This window comes from Anopheles funestus, unplaced genomic scaffold, assembly GCF_943734845.2.
Source record: "Anopheles funestus unplaced genomic scaffold, idAnoFuneDA-416_04 scaffold_32_ctg1, whole genome shotgun sequence".
Classification (NCBI taxonomy): domain Eukaryota; kingdom Metazoa; phylum Arthropoda; class Insecta; order Diptera; family Culicidae; genus Anopheles; species Anopheles funestus.
In genome coordinates, this window is record NW_026045361.1 from 56940 (window position 1) to 73604 (window position 16665).

At 48.1% G+C, this 16665-nt stretch overlaps 1 long non-coding RNA gene across 1 annotated transcript in view; it reads right to left on the reverse strand.

Moving 5' to 3' along the window:
* Positions 1 to 16665, reverse strand: part of LOC125774578 (uncharacterized) — a 34255-nt gene that overhangs the window by 7760 nt on the left and 9830 nt on the right. The window contains exon 3 of the long non-coding RNA XR_007421062.1: positions 4402 to 4443. This is a non-coding gene — a long non-coding RNA (uncharacterized LOC125774578). The remainder of the gene's footprint in view (positions 1 to 4401; positions 4444 to 16665) is intronic.

Here is a 16665-nt window from a genome sequence, read left to right on the forward strand (position 1 = left end):
GACACCTTAGCCAAGACAGCTAAGCCAAGACACCTTAGCCAAGACACCTTAGCCAAGACACCTTAGCCAAGACACCTTAGCAGAGACACATTAGCCAAGACACATTAGCCAAGACACCTTAGCCAAGACACCTTAGCCAAGACACCTTAGCCAAGACACCTTAACCAAGACACCTTAGCCAAGACACAATAGCCAAGACACCTTAGCCGAGACACCTTAGCCGATACACATTAGCCAAGACACCTTAGCCAAGACACCTTAGCCAAGACACCTTAGCCAAGACACCTTAGCCAAGACACCTTAGCCAAGACTCTTTAGCCAAGACACATTAGCCAAGACAGCTAAGCCAAGACACCTTAGCCAAGACACCTTAGCCGAGACACATTAGCCAAGACACCTTAGCCAAGACACCTTAGCCGAGACACATGAGCCAAGACACATTAGCCAAGACACCTTAGCCAAGACACCTTAGCCAAGACACCTTAGCCAAGACACCTTAACCAAGACACCTTAGCCAAGACACAATAGCCAAGACACCTTAGCCAAGACACCTTAGCCAAGACACCTTAGCCAAGACACCTTAGCCAAGACACATTAGCCAAGACACATTAGCCAAGACACCTCAGCCAAGACACATTAGCCGAGACACATTAGCCAAGACACCTTAGCCAAGACACATTAGCCAAGACACCTAAGCCAAGACACTTTAGCCAAGACACATTAGCCAAGACACCTTAGCAAAGACACCTTAGCCAAGACACCTTAGCCAAGACACCTTAGCCAAGACACCTTAGCCAAGACACCTTAGCCAAGACACAATAGCCAAGACACCTTAGCCAAGACACCTTAGCCAAGACACATTAGCCAAGACACATTAGCCAAGACACATTAGCCAAGACACCTTAGCCAAGACACCTTAGCCAAGACACCTTAGCCAAGACACCTTAGCCAAGACACCTTAGCCGAGACACATTAGCCAAGACACATTAGCCAAGACACCTTAGCCAAGACACTTTAGCCAAGACACCTTAGCCAAGACACCTTAGCCAAGACACATTAGCCAAGACACTTAAGCCAAGGCACACTAGCCGAGACACATTAGCCAAGACACCTTAGCCAAGACACATTAGCCAAGACACCTTAGCCAAGACACCTTAGCCAAGACACCTTAGCCAAGACACCTTAGCCAAGACACATTAGCCAAGACACCTTAGCCGAGACACATTAGCCAAGACACTTTAGCCAAGACACCTTAGCCGATACACATTAGCCAAGACACCTTAGCCAAGACACCTTAGCCAAGACACCTTAGCCAAGACACCTTAGCCAAGACTCTTTAGCCAAGACACATTAGCCAAGACAGCTAAGCCAAGACACCTTAGCCAAGACACCTTAGCCAAGACACCTTAGCCAAGACACCTTAGCCGAGACACCTTAGCCGAGACACATTAGCCAAGACACATTAGCCAAGACACCTTAGCCAAGACACCTTAGCCAAGACACCTTAGCCAAGACACCTTAACCAAGACACCTTAGCCAAGACACCTTAGCCAAGACACCTTAGCCGAGACACCTTAGCCAAGACACCTTAGCCAAGACACCTTAGCCAAGACACATTAGCCAAGACACATTAGATAAGACACCTCAGCCAAGACACATTAGCCGAGACACATTAGCCAAGACACCTTAGCCAAGACACATTAGCCAAGACACCTAAGCCAAGACACTTTAGCCAAGACACATTAGCCAATACACCTTAGCCAAGACACCTTAGAGAAGACACCTTAGCCAAGACACCTTAGCCAAGACACCTTAGCCAAGACACCTTAGCCAAGACACCTTAGCCAAGACACAATAGCCAAGACACCTTAGCCAAGACACCTTAGCCAAGACACATTAGCCAAGACACATTAGCCAAGACACATTAGCCAAGACACCTTAGCCAAGACACCTTAGCCAAGACACCTTAGCCAAGACACCTTAGCCAAGACACCTTAGCCAAGACACCTTAGCCAAGACACCTTAGCCAAGACACCTTAGCCAAGACACTTAAGCCAAGGCACACTAGCCGAGACACATTAGCCAAGACACCTTAGCCAAGACACATTAGCCAAGACACCTTAGCCAAGACACCTTAGCCAAGACACCTTAGCCAAGACACCTTAGCCAAGACACATTAGCCAAGACACCTTAGCCGAGACACATTAGCCAAGACACTTTAGCCAAGACACCTTAGCCGATACACATTAGCCAAGACACCTTAGCCAAGACACCTTAGCCAAGACACCTTAACCAAGACACCTTAGCCGATACACATTAGCCAAGACACCTTAGCCAAGACACCTTAGCCAAGACACCTTAACCAAGACACCTTAGCCAAGACACCTTAGCCAAGACACCTTAGCCAAGACACCTTAGCCAAGACACATTAGCCAAGACACCTTAGCCGAGACACCTTAGCCGAGACACATTAGCCAAGACACATTAGCCAAGACACCTTAGCCAAGACACTTTAGCCAAGACACCTTAGCCAAGACACCTTAGCCAAGACACCTTAGCCAAGACACTTAAGCCAAGGCACACTAGCCGAGACACATTAGCCAAGACACCTTAGCCAAGACACATTAGCCAAGACACCTTAGCCAAGACACCTTAGCCAAGACACCTTAGCCAAGACACCTTAGCCAAGACACATTAGCCAAGACACCTTAGCCGAGACACATTAGCCAAGACACCTTAGCCAAGACACCTTAGCCGATACACATTAGCCAAGACACCTTAGTCAAGACACCTTAGCCAAGACACCTTAGCCAAGACACATTAGCCAAGACACCTTAGCCAAGACACCTTAGCCAAGACACATTAGCCAAGACACCTTAGCCAAGACACCTTAGCCAAGACACCTTAGCCAAGACACCTTAGCCAAGACACCTTAGCCAAGACACAATAGCCAAGACACCTTAGCCGAGACACATTAGCCAAGACACCTTAGCCAAGACACCTTAGCCAAGACACCTTAGCCAAGACACCTTAGCCAAGACACATTAGCCAAGACACCTTAGCCAAGACACCTTAGCCAAGACACCTTAGCCAAGACTCTTTAGCCAAGACACTTTAGCCAAGGCACACTAGCCAACACACCTTAGCCAAGACACATTAGCCAAGACACCTTAGCCAAGACACCTTAGCCAAGACACCTTAGCCAAGACACCTTAGCCAAGACACCTTAGCCAAGACACATTAGCCAAGACACCTTGGCCAAGACACCTTAGCCAAGACACCTTAGCCAAGACACCTTAGCCAAGACACTTTAGCCAAGGCACACTAGCCAACACACCTTAGCCAAGACACATTAGCCAAGACACCTTAGCCAAGACACCTTAGCCAAGACACCTTAGCCAAGACACCTTAGCCAAGACACCTTAGCCAAGACACCTTAGCCAAGACACAATAGCCAAGACACCTTAGCCGAGACACAATAGCCAAGACACCTTAGCCGAGACACTTTAGCCAAGACACTTTAGCCAAGACACCTTAGCCGAGACACATTAGCCAAGACACCTTAGCCAAGACACCTTAGCCAAGACACCTTAGCCAAGACACTTTAGCCAAGACACCTTAGCCAAGACACCTTAGCCAAGACAGATTAGCCAAGACACCTTAGCCAAGACACCTTAGCCAAGACACCTTAGCCAAGACACCTTAGCCAAGACACCTTAGCCAAGACACATTAGCCAAGACACCTTAGCCAAGACACCTTAGCCAAGACACATTAGCCAAGACACCTTAGCCAAGACACCTTAGCCAAGACACCTTAGCCAAGACACATTAGCCAAGACACCTTAGCCAAGACACCATAGCCAAGACACTTTAGCCAAGACACCTTAGCCAAGACACCTTAGCCAAGACACATTAGCCAAGACACCTTAGCCAAGACACCTTAGCCAAGACACCTTAGCCAAGACACCTTAGCCAAGACACCTTAGCCAAGACACATTAGCCAAGACACATTAGCCAAGACACATTAGCCAAGACACCTTAGCCAAGACACCTTAGCCAAGACACCTTAGCCAAGACACAATAGCCAAGACACCTTAGCCGAGACACATTAGCCAAGACACCTTAGCCAAGACACCTTAGCCAAGACACATTAGCCAAGACACCTTAGCCAAGACACATTAGCCAGGACACCTTAGCCAAGACACCTTAGCCAAGACACCTTAGCCAAGACACTTTAGCCAAGACACCTTAGCCAAGACACCTTAGCCAAGACACCTTAGCCAAGACACCTTAGCCAAGACACCTTAGCCAAGACACTTTAGCCAAGACACATTAGCCAAGACACCTTAGCCGAGACACCTTAGCCGAGACACATTAGCCAAGACACATTAGCCAAGACACCTTAGCCAAGACACCTTAGCCAAGACACCTTAGCCAAGACGCCTTAGCCAAGACACCTTAGCCAAGACACTTTAGCCAAGACACCTTAGCCGAGACACATTAGCCAAGACACCTTAGCCAAGACACCTTAGCCAAGACACCTTAGCCAAGACACTTTAGCCAAGACACCTTAGCCAAGACACCTTAGCCAAGACACATTAGCCAAGACACCTTAGCCAAGACACCTTAGCCAAGACACCTTAGCCAAGACACCTTAGCCAAGACACCTTAGCCAAGACACATTAGCCAAGACACCTTAGCCAAGACACCTTAGCCAAGACACATTAGCCAAGACACCTTAGCCAAGACACCTTAGCCAAGACACCTTAGCCAAGACACATTAGCCAAGACACCTTAGCCAAGACACCATAGCCAAGACACTTTAGCCAAGACACCTTAGCCAAGACACCTTAGCCAAGACACATTAGCCAAGACACCTTAGCCAAGACACCTTAGCCAAGACACCTTAGCCAAGACACCTTAGCCAAGACACCTTAGCCAAGACACATTAGCCAAGACACATTAGCCAAGACACATTAGCCAAGACACCTTAGCCAAGACACCTTAGCCAAGACACCTTAGCCAAGACACAATAGCCAAGACACCTTAGCCGAGACACATTAGCCAAGACACCTTAGCCAAGACACCTTAGCCAAGACACCTTAACCAAGACACCTTAGCCAAGACACCTTAACCAAGACACCTTAGCCAAGACACCTTAGCCAAGACACCTTAGCCAAGACACCTTAGCCAAGACACATTAGCCAAGACACCTTAGCCGAGACACCTTAGCCGAGACACATTAGCCAAGACACATTAGCCAAGACACCTTAGCCAAGACACTTTAGCCAAGACACCTTAGCCAAGACACCTTAGCCAAGACACCTTAGCCAAGACACTTAAGCCAAGGCACACTAGCCGAGACACATTAGCCAAGACACCTTAGCCAAGACACATTAGCCAAGACACCTTAGCCAAGACACCTTAGCCAAGACACCTTAGCCAAGACACCTTAGCCAAGACACATTAGCCAAGACACCTTAGCCGAGACACATTAGCCAAGACACCTTAGCCAAGACACCTTAGCCGATACACATTAGCCAAGACACCTTAGTCAAGACACCTTAGCCAAGACACCTTAGCCAAGACACATTAGCCAAGACACCTTAGCCAAGACACCTTAGCCAAGACACATTAGCCAAGACACCTTAGCCAAGACACCTTAGCCAAGACACCTTAGCCAAGACACCTTAGCCAAGACACCTTAGCCAAGACACAATAGCCAAGACACCTTAGCCGAGACACATTAGCCAAGACACCTTAGCCAAGACACCTTAGCCAAGACACCTTAGCCAAGACACCTTAGCCAAGACACATTAGCCAAGACACCTTAGCCAAGACACCTTAGCCAAGACACCTTAGCCAAGACTCTTTAGCCAAGACACTTTAGCCAAGGCACACTAGCCAACACACCTTAGCCAAGACACATTAGCCAAGACACCTTAGCCAAGACACCTTAGCCAAGACACCTTAGCCAAGACACCTTAGCCAAGACACCTTAGCCAAGACACATTAGCCAAGACACCTTGGCCAAGACACCTTAGCCAAGACACCTTAGCCAAGACACCTTAGCCAAGACACTTTAGCCAAGGCACACTAGCCAACACACCTTAGCCAAGACACATTAGCCAAGACACCTTAGCCAAGACACCTTAGCCAAGACACCTTAGCCAAGACACCTTAGCCAAGACACCTTAGCCAAGACACCTTAGCCAAGACACAATAGCCAAGACACCTTAGCCGAGACACAATAGCCAAGACACCTTAGCCGAGACACTTTAGCCAAGACACTTTAGCCAAGACACCTTAGCCGAGACACATTAGCCAAGACACCTTAGCCAAGACACCTTAGCCAAGACACCTTAGCCAAGACACTTTAGCCAAGACACCTTAGCCAAGACACCTTAGCCAAGACACATTAGCCAAGACACCTTAGCCAAGACACCTTAGCCAAGACACCTTAGCCAAGACACCTTAGCCAAGACACCTTAGCCAAGACACATTAGCCAAGACACCTTAGCCAAGACACCTTAGCCAAGACACATTAGCCAAGACACCTTAGCCAAGACACCTTAGCCAAGACACCTTAGCCAAGACACATTAGCCAAGACACCTTAGCCAAGACACCATAGCCAAGACACTTTAGCCAAGACACCTTAGCCAAGACACCTTAGCCAAGACACATTAGCCAAGACACCTTAGCCAAGACACCTTAGCCAAGACACCTTAGCCAAGACACCTTAGCCAAGACACCTTAGCCAAGACACATTAGCCAAGACACATTAGCCAAGACACATTAGCCAAGACACCTTAGCCAAGACACCTTAGCCAAGACACCTTAGCCAAGACACCATAGCCAAGACACTTTAGCCAAGACACCTTAGCCAAGACACCTTAGCCAAGACACATTAGCCAAGACACATTAGCCAAGACACCTTAGCCAAGACACATTAGCCAGGACACCTTAGCCAAGACACCTTAGCCAAGACACCTTAGCCAAGACACTTTAGCCAAGACACCTTAGCCAAGACACCTTAGCCAAGACACCTTAGCCAAGACACCTTAGCCAAGACACCTTAGCCAAGACACTTTAGCCAAGACACATTAGCCAAGACACCTTAGCCGAGACACCTTAGCCGAGACACATTAGCCAAGACACATTAGCCAAGACACCTTAGCCAAGACACCTTAGCCAAGACACCTTAGCCAAGACGCCTTAGCCAAGACACCTTAGCCAAGACACATTAGCCAAGGCACACTAGCCAACACACCTTAGCCAAGACACCTTAGCCAAGACACATAAGCCAAGACACATTAGCCAAGACACATTAGCCAAGACACCTTAGCCAAGACACCTTGGCCAAGACACATTAGCCAAGACACATTAGCCAAGACACCTTAGCCAAGACACCTTAGCCAAGACACCTTAGCCAAGACACATTAGCCGAGACACATTAGCCAAGACACCTTAGCCAAGACACCTTAGCCAAGACACCTTAGCCAAGACACCTTAGCCAAGACACCTTAGCCAAGACACTTTAGCCAAGACACATTAGCCAAGACACCTTGGCCAAGACACCTTAGCCAAGACACCTTAGCCAAGACACCTTAGCCAAGACACTTTAGCCAAGGCACACTAGCCAACACACCTTAGCCAAGACACCTTAGCCAAGACACATTAGCCAAGACACCTTAGCCAAGACACCTTAGCCAAGACACCTTAGCCAAGACACCTTAGCCAAGACACCTTAGCCAAGACACAATAGCCAAGACACCTTAGCCGAGACACAATAGCCAAGACACCTTAGCCGAGACACATTAGCCAAGACACTTTAGCCAAGACACCTTAGCCGAGACACATTAGCCAAGACACCTTAGCCAAGACACCTTACCCAAGACACCTTAGCCAAGACACCTTAGCCAAGACACCTTAGCCAAGACACCTTAGCCAAGACACATTAGCCAAGACACCTTAGCCAAGACACCTTAGCCAAGACACCTTAGCCAAGACACCTTAGCCAAGACACATTAGCCAAGACACATTAGCCAAGACACATTAGCCAAGACACCTTAGCCAAGACACAATAGCCAAGACACCTTAGCCGAGACACATTAGCCAAGACACCTTAGCCAAGACACCTTAGCCAAGACACCTTAGCCAAGACACATTAGCCAAGACACCTTAGCCAAGACACCTTAGCCAAGACACCTTAGCCAAGACACCTTAGCCAAGACACTTTAGCCAAGACACCTTAGCCAAGACACCTTAGCCAAGACACCTTAGCCAAGACACCTTAGCCAAGACACCTTAGCCAAGACACCTTAGCCAAGACACCTTAGCCAAGACACTTTAGCCAAGACACATTAGCCAAGACACCTTAGCCGAGACACCTTAGCCGAGACACATTAGCCAAGACACATTAGCCAAGACACCTCAGCCAAGACACTTTAGCCAAGACACCTTAGCCAAGACACCTTAGCCAAGACACCTTAGCCAAGACACTTAAGCCAAGGCACATTAGCCAAGACACCTTAGCCAAGACACATTAGCCAAGACACCTTAGCCAAGACACCTTAGCCAAGACACCTTAGCCAAGACACCTTAGCCAAGACACATTGGCCAAGACACTTTAGCCGAGACACATTAGCCAAGACACTTTAGCCAAGACACCTTAGCCGATACACATTAGCCAAGACACCTTAGCCAAGACACCTTAGCCAAGACACCTTAGCCAAGACACCTTAGCCAAGACTCTTTAGCCAAGACACATTAGCCAAGACAGCTAAGCCAAGACACCTTAGCCAAGACACCTTAGCCAAGACACCTTAGCCAAGACACCTTAGCCAAGACACCTTAGCCGAGACACATTAGCCAAGACACATTAGCCAAGACACCTTAGCCAAGACACCTTAGCCAAGACACCTTAACCAAGACACCTTAACCAAGACACCTTAGCCAAGACACAATAGCCAAGACACCTTAGCCGAGACACCTTAGCCAAGACACCTTAGCCAAGACACCTTAGCCAAGACACATTAGCCAAGACACATTAGCCAAGACACCTCAGCCAAGACACATTAGCCGAGACACATTAGCCAAGACACCTTAGCCAAGACACATTAGCCAAGACACCTAAGCCAAGACACTTTAGCCAAGACACATTAGCCGAGACACCTTAGCCAAGACACCTTAGCCAAGACACCTTAGCCAAGACACCTTAGCCAAGACACCTTAGCCAAGACACCTTAGCCAAGACACCTTAGCCAAGACACCTTAGCCAAGACACAATAGCCAAGACACCTTAGCCGAGACACCTTAGCCAAGACACCTTAGCCAAGACACATTAGCCAAGACACTTTAGCCAAGACACCTCAGCCAAGACACATTAGCCGAGACACATTAGCCAAGACACCTTAGCCAAGACACATTAGCCAAGACACCTAAGCCAAGACACTTTAGCCAAGACACATTAGCCAAGACAGCTAAGCCAAGACACCTTAGCCAAGACACCTTAGCCAAGACACCTTAGCCAAGACACCTTAGCCAAGACACCTTAGCCGAGACACATTAGCCAAGACACATTAGCCAAGACACCTTAGCCAAGACACCTTAGCCAAGACACCTTAGCCAAGACACCTTAACCAAGACACCTTAGCCAAGACACAATAGCCGAGACACATTAGCCAAGACACCTTAGCCAAGACACATTAGCCAAGACACCTAAGCCAAGACACTTTAGCCAAGACACATTAGCCAAGACACCTTAGCCAAGACACCTTAGCCAAGACACATTAGCCAAGACACCTTAGCCAAGACACCTTAGCCAAGACACATTAGCCGAGACACATTAGCCAAGACACCTTAGCCAAGACACCTTAGCCAAGACACATTAGCCAAGACACCTTAGCCGAGACACATTAGCCAAGACACATTAGCCAAGACACATTAGCCAAGACACCTTAGCCAAGACACCTTAGCCAAGACACCTTAGCCAAGACACAATAGCCAAGACACTTTAGCCAAGACACATTAGCCAAGACACCTTAGCCAAGACACCTTAGCCAAGACACCTTAGCCAAGACACATTAGCCAAGACACATAAGCCAAGACACATTAGCCAAGACACCTTAGCCAAGACACTTTAGCCAAGACACCTTAGCCAAGACACCTTAGCCGAGACACATTAGCCAAGACACCTTAGCCAAGACACCTTAGCCAAGACACCTTAGCCAAGACACCTAAGCCAAGACACCTTAGCCAAGACACCTTAGCCAAGACACATTAGCCAAGACACCTTAGCCAAGACACCTTAGCCAAGACACTTTAGCCAAGACACATTAGCCAAGACACCTTAGCCAAGACACTTTAGCCAAGACACCTTAGCCAAGACACCTTAGCCAAGACACCTTAGCCAAGACACAATAGCCAAGACACTTTAGCCAAGACACATTAGCCAAGACACCTTAGCCAAGACACCTTAGCCAAGACACATTAGCCAAGACACATAAGCCAAGACACATTAGCCAAGACACCTTAGCCAAGACACTTTAGCCAAGACACCTTAGCCAAGACACCTTAGCCGAGACACATTAGCCAAGACACCTTAGCCAAGACACCTTAGCCAAGACACCTTAGCCAAGACACCTAAGCCAAGACACATTAGCCAAGACACCTTAGCCAAGACACATTAGCCAAGACACCTTAGCCAAGACACCTTAGCCAAGACACTTTAGCCAAGACACATTAGCCAAGACACCTTAGCCAAGACACTTTAGCCAAGACACCTTAGCCAAGACACCTTAGCCGAGACACATTAGCCAAGACACCTTAGCCAAGACACCTTAGCCAAGACACCTTAGCCAAGACACCTAAGCCAAGACACCTTAGCCAAGACACCTTAGCCAAGACACATTAGCCAAGACACATTAGCCAAGACACCTTAGATAAGACACCTTAGCCAAGACACCTAAGCCAAGACACATTAGCCAAGACACCTTAGCCAAGACACCTTAGCCAAGACACCTTAGCCAAGACACCTTAGCCAAGACACATTAGCCAAGACACCTTAGCCAAGACATCTTAGCCAAGACACCTTAGCCAAGACACCTTAGCCAAGACACCTTAGCCAAGACACATTAGCCGAGACACATTAGCCAAGACACCTTAGCCAAGACACCTTAGCCAAGACACATAAGCCAAGACACCTTAGCCGAGACACATTAGCCAAGACACCTTAGCCAAGACACCTTAGCCAAGACACCTTAGCCAAGACACTTTAGCCGAGACACCTTAGCCAAGACACCTTAGCCAAGACACCTTAGCCAAGACACCTTAGCCAAGACACCTTAGCCAAGACACATTAGCCGAGACACCTTAGCCGAGACACCTTAGCCAAGACACCTTAGCCAAGACACCTTAGCCAAGACACCTTAACCAAGACACCTTAGCCAAGACACAATAGCCAAGACACCTTAGCCGAGACACATTAGCCAAGACACCTTAGCCAAGACACCTTAGCCAAGACACATTAGCCGAGACACATTAGCCAAGACACCTTAGCCAAGACACCTTAGCCAAGACACATTAGCCAAGACACCTTAGCCGAGACACATTAGCCAAGACACCTTAGCCAAGACACCTTAGCCAAGACACCTTAGCCAAGACACTTTAGCCGAGACACCTTAGCCAAGACACCTTAGCCAAGACACCTTAGCCAAGACACCTTAGCCAAGACACCTTAGCCAAGACACCTTAGCCAAGACACTTTAGCCGAGACACCTTAGCCAAGACACCTTAGCCAAGACACCTTAGCCAAGACACCTTAGCCAAGACACCTTAACCAAGACACCTTAGCCAAGACACTTTAGTCAAGACACATTAGCCAAGACACTTTAGCCGAGACACATTAGCCAAGACACCTTAGCCAAGACACATTAGCCAAGACACCTTAGCCAAGACACATTAGCCAAGACACCTAAGCCAAGACACTTTAGCCAAGACACATTAGCCTAGACACCTTAGCCAAGACACCTTAGCCAAGACACATTAGCCAAGACACCTTAGCCAAGACACCTTAGCCAAGACACCTTAGCCGAGACACATTAGCCAAGACACCTTAGCCAAGACACCTTAGCCAAGACACATTAGCCAAGACACCTTAGCCGAGACACATTAGCCAAGACACATTAGCCGAGACACATTAGCCAAGACACCTTAGCCAAGACACCTTAGCCAAGACACATTAGCCAAGACACATTAGCCAAGACACATTAGCCAAGACACAATAGTCAAGACACATTAGCCGAGACACATTAGCCAAGACACCTTAGCCAAGACACATTAGCCAAGACACCTAAGCCAAGACACTTTAGCCAAGACACATTAGCCAAGACACCTTAGCCAAGACACATTAGCCAAGACACCTTAGCCAAGACACCTTAGCCAAGACACATTAGCCGAGACACATTAGCCAAGACACCTTAGCCAAGACACCTTAGCCAAGACACATTAGCCAAGACACCTTAGCCGAGACACATTAGCCAAGACACATTAGCCAAGACACCTTAGCCAAGACAGCTAAGCCAAGACACCTTAGCCAAGACACCTTAGCCAAGACACCTTAGCCAAGACACCTTAGCCAAGACACCTTAGCCAAGACACCTTAGCCGAGACACATTAGCCAAGACACATTAGCCAAGACACCTTAGCCAAGACACCTTAGCCAAGACACCTTAGCCAAGACACCTTAGCCAAGACACCTTAGCCAAGACACATTAGCCAAGACACATTAGCCAAGACACAATAGCCAAGACACATTAGCCGAGACACATTAGCCAAGACACCTTAGCCAAGACACATTAGCCAAGACACCTAAGCCAAGACACTTTAGCCAAGACACATTAGCCAAGACCCAATAGCCAAGACACCTTAGCCAAGACACATTAGCCAAGACACCTTAGCCAAGACACCTTAGCCAAGACACATTAGCCGAGACACATTAGCCAAGACACCTTAGCCAAGACACCTTAGCCAAGACACATTAGCCAAGACACCTTAGCCGAGACACATTAGCCAAGACACATTAGCCAAGACACCTTAGCCAAGACAGCTAAGCCAAGACACCATAGCCAAGACACCTTAGCCAAGACACCTTAGCCAAGACACCTTAGCCAAGACACCTTAGCCGAGACACATTAGCCAAGACACATTAGCCAAGACACCTTAGCCAAGACACCTTAGCCAAGACACCTTAGCCAAGACACCTTAACCAAGACACCTTAGCCAAGACACAATAGCCAAGACACCTTAGCCGAGACACCTTAGCCAAGACACCTTAGCCAAGACACCTTAGCCAAGACACATTAGCCGAGACACATTAGCCAAGACACCTTAGCCAAGACACATTAGCCAAGACACCTAAGCCAAGACACTTTAGCCAAGACACATTAGCCAAGACACCTTAGCCAAGACACCTTAGCCAAGACACCTTAGCCAAGACACCTTAGCCAAGACACCTTAGCCAAGACACCTTACCCAAGACACCTTAGCCAAGACACCTTAGCCAAGACACAATAGCCAAGACACCTTAGCCGAGACACCTTAGCCAAGACACATTAGCCAAGACACATTAGCCAAGACACATTAGCCAAGACACCTTAGCCAAGACACCTTAGCCAAGACACATTAGCCAAGACACCTAAGCCAAGACACTTTAGCCAAGACACATTAGCCAAGACACCTTAGCCAAGACACCTTAGCCGAGACACATTAGCCAAGACACCTTACCCAAGACACCTTAGCCAAGACACCTTAGCCAAGACACAATAGCCAAGACACCTTAGCCGAGACACCTTAGCCAAGACACCTTAGCCAAGACACCTTAGCCAAGACACCTTAGCCAAGACACCTTAGCCAAGACACCTTAGCCAAGACACCTTAGCCAAGACACCTTAGCCAAGACACCTTAGCCAAGACACCTTACCCAAGACACCTTAGCCAAGACACCTTAGCCAAGACACAATAGCCAAGACACCTTAGCCGAGACACCTTAGCCAAGACACCTTAGCCAAGACACCTTAGCCAAGACACTTTAGCCAAGGCACACTAGCCAACACACCTTAGCCAAGACACCTTAGCCAAGACACATTAGCCAAGACACATTAGCCAAGACACATTAGCCAAGACACCTTAGCCAAGACACCTTAGCCAAGACACATTAGCCGAGACACATTAGCCAAGACACCTTAGCCAAGACACCTTAGCCAAGACACATTAGCCAAGACACCTTAGCCGAGACACATTAGCCAAGACACATTAGCCAAGACACCTTAGCCAAGACACCTTAGCCAAGACACAATAGCGAAGACACCTTAGCCGAGACACATTAGCCAAGACACCTTAGCCAAGACACCTTAGCCAAGACACCTTAGCCAAGACACCTTAGCCAAGACACCTTAGCCAAGACACTTTAGCCAAGACACATTAGCCGAGACACCTTAGCCAAAAAACATTAGCCAAGACACCTTAGCTAAGACACCTTAGCCAAGACACATTAGCCGAGACACCTTAGCCAAGACACCTTAGCCAAGACACCTTAGCCGAGACACATTAGCCAAGACACCTTAGCCAAGACACTTTAGCCGAGACACATTAGCCAAGACACCTTAGCCAAGACACCTTAGCCGAGACACATTAGCCAAGACACCTTAGCCAAGACACATTAGCCAAGACACATTAGCCAAGACACCTTAGCCAAGACACCTTAGCCGAGACACATTAGCCAAGACACCTAAGCCAAGACACTTTAGCCAAGACACATTAGCCAAGACACCTTAGCCAAGACACCTTAGCCAAGACACATTAGCCAAGACACCTTAGCCAAGACACCTTAGCCGAGACACATTAGCCAAGACACCTTAGCCAAGACACCTTAGCCAAGACACCTTAGCCAAGACACCTTAGCCAAGACACCTTAGCCAAGACACATTAGCCAAGACACCTTAGCCGAGACACATTAGCCAACACACTTTAGCCAAGACACCTTAGCCGATACACATTAGCCAAGACACCTTAGCCAAGACACCTTAGCCAAGACACATTAGCCAAGACACATTAGCCAAGACACATTAGCCAAGACACCTTAGCCAAGACACCTTAGCCAAGACACCTTAGCCAAGACACCTTAGCCAAGACACCTTAGCCGAGACACATTAGCCAAGACACCTTAGCCGAGACACATTAGCCAAGACACATTAGCCAAGACACCTTAGCCAAGACACAATAGCGAAGACACCTTAGCCGAGACACATTAGCCAAGACACCTTAGCCAAGACACCTTAGCCAAGACACCTTAGCCAAGACACCTTAGCCAAGACACCTTAGCCAAGACACTTTAGCCAAGACACATTAGCCGAGACACCTTAGCCAAAAAACATTAGCCAAGACACCTTAGCTAAGACACCTTAGCCAAGACACATTAGCCGAGACACCTTAGCCAAGACACCTTAGCCAAGACACCTTAGCCGAGACACATTAGCCAAGACACCTTAGCCAAGACACTTTAGCCGAGACACATTAGCCAAGACACCTTAGCCAAGACACCTTAGCCGAGACACATTAGCCAAGACACCTTAGCCAAGACACATTAGCCAAGACACATTAGCCAAGACACCTTAGCCAAGACACCTTAGCCGAGACACATTAGCCAAGACACCTAAGCCAAGACACTTTAGCCAAGACACATTAGCCAAGACACCTTAGCCAAGACACCTTAGCCAAGACACATTAGCCAAGACACCTTAGCCAAGACACCTTAGCCGAGACACATTAGCCAAGACACCTTAGCCAAGACACATTAGCCAAGACACCTTAGCCAAGACACCTTAGCCAAGACACCTTAGCCAAGACACATTAGCCAAGACACCATAGCCGAGACACCTTAGCCAAGACACTTTAGCCAAGACACCTTAGCCGATACACATTAGCCAAGACACCTTAGCCAAGACACCTTAGCCAAGACACCTTAGCCAAGACACCTTAGCCAAGACACCTTAGCCGAGACACATTAGCCAAGACAGCTAAGCCAAGACACCTTAGCCAAGACACCTTAGCCAAGACACCTTAGCCAAGACACCTTAGCCGAGACACATTAGCCAAGACACATTAGCCAAGACACATTAGCCAAGACACCTTAGCCAAGACACCTTAGCCAAGACACCTTAGCCAAGACACCTTAGCCAAGACACCTTAGCCAAGACACATTAGCCAAGACACCTAAGCCAAGACACTTTAGCCGAGACACATTAGCCAAGACACTTTAGCCAAGACACATTAGCCAAGACACCTTAGCCAAGACACTTTAGCCAAGACACATTAGCCAAGACACATTAGCCAAGACACATTAGCCAAGACACCTTAGCCAAGACACCTTAGCCGAGACACATTAGCCAAGACACATTAGCCAAGACACATTAGCCAAGACACCTTAGCCAAGACACCTTAGCCAAGACACCTTAGCCAAGACACCTTAGCCAAGACACCTTAGCCAAGACACCTTAGCCAAAACATATTAGCCAAGACACATTAGCCAAGACACCTAAGCCAAGACACTTTAGCCGAGACACATTAGCCAAGACACTTTAGCCAAGACACATTAGCCAAGACAC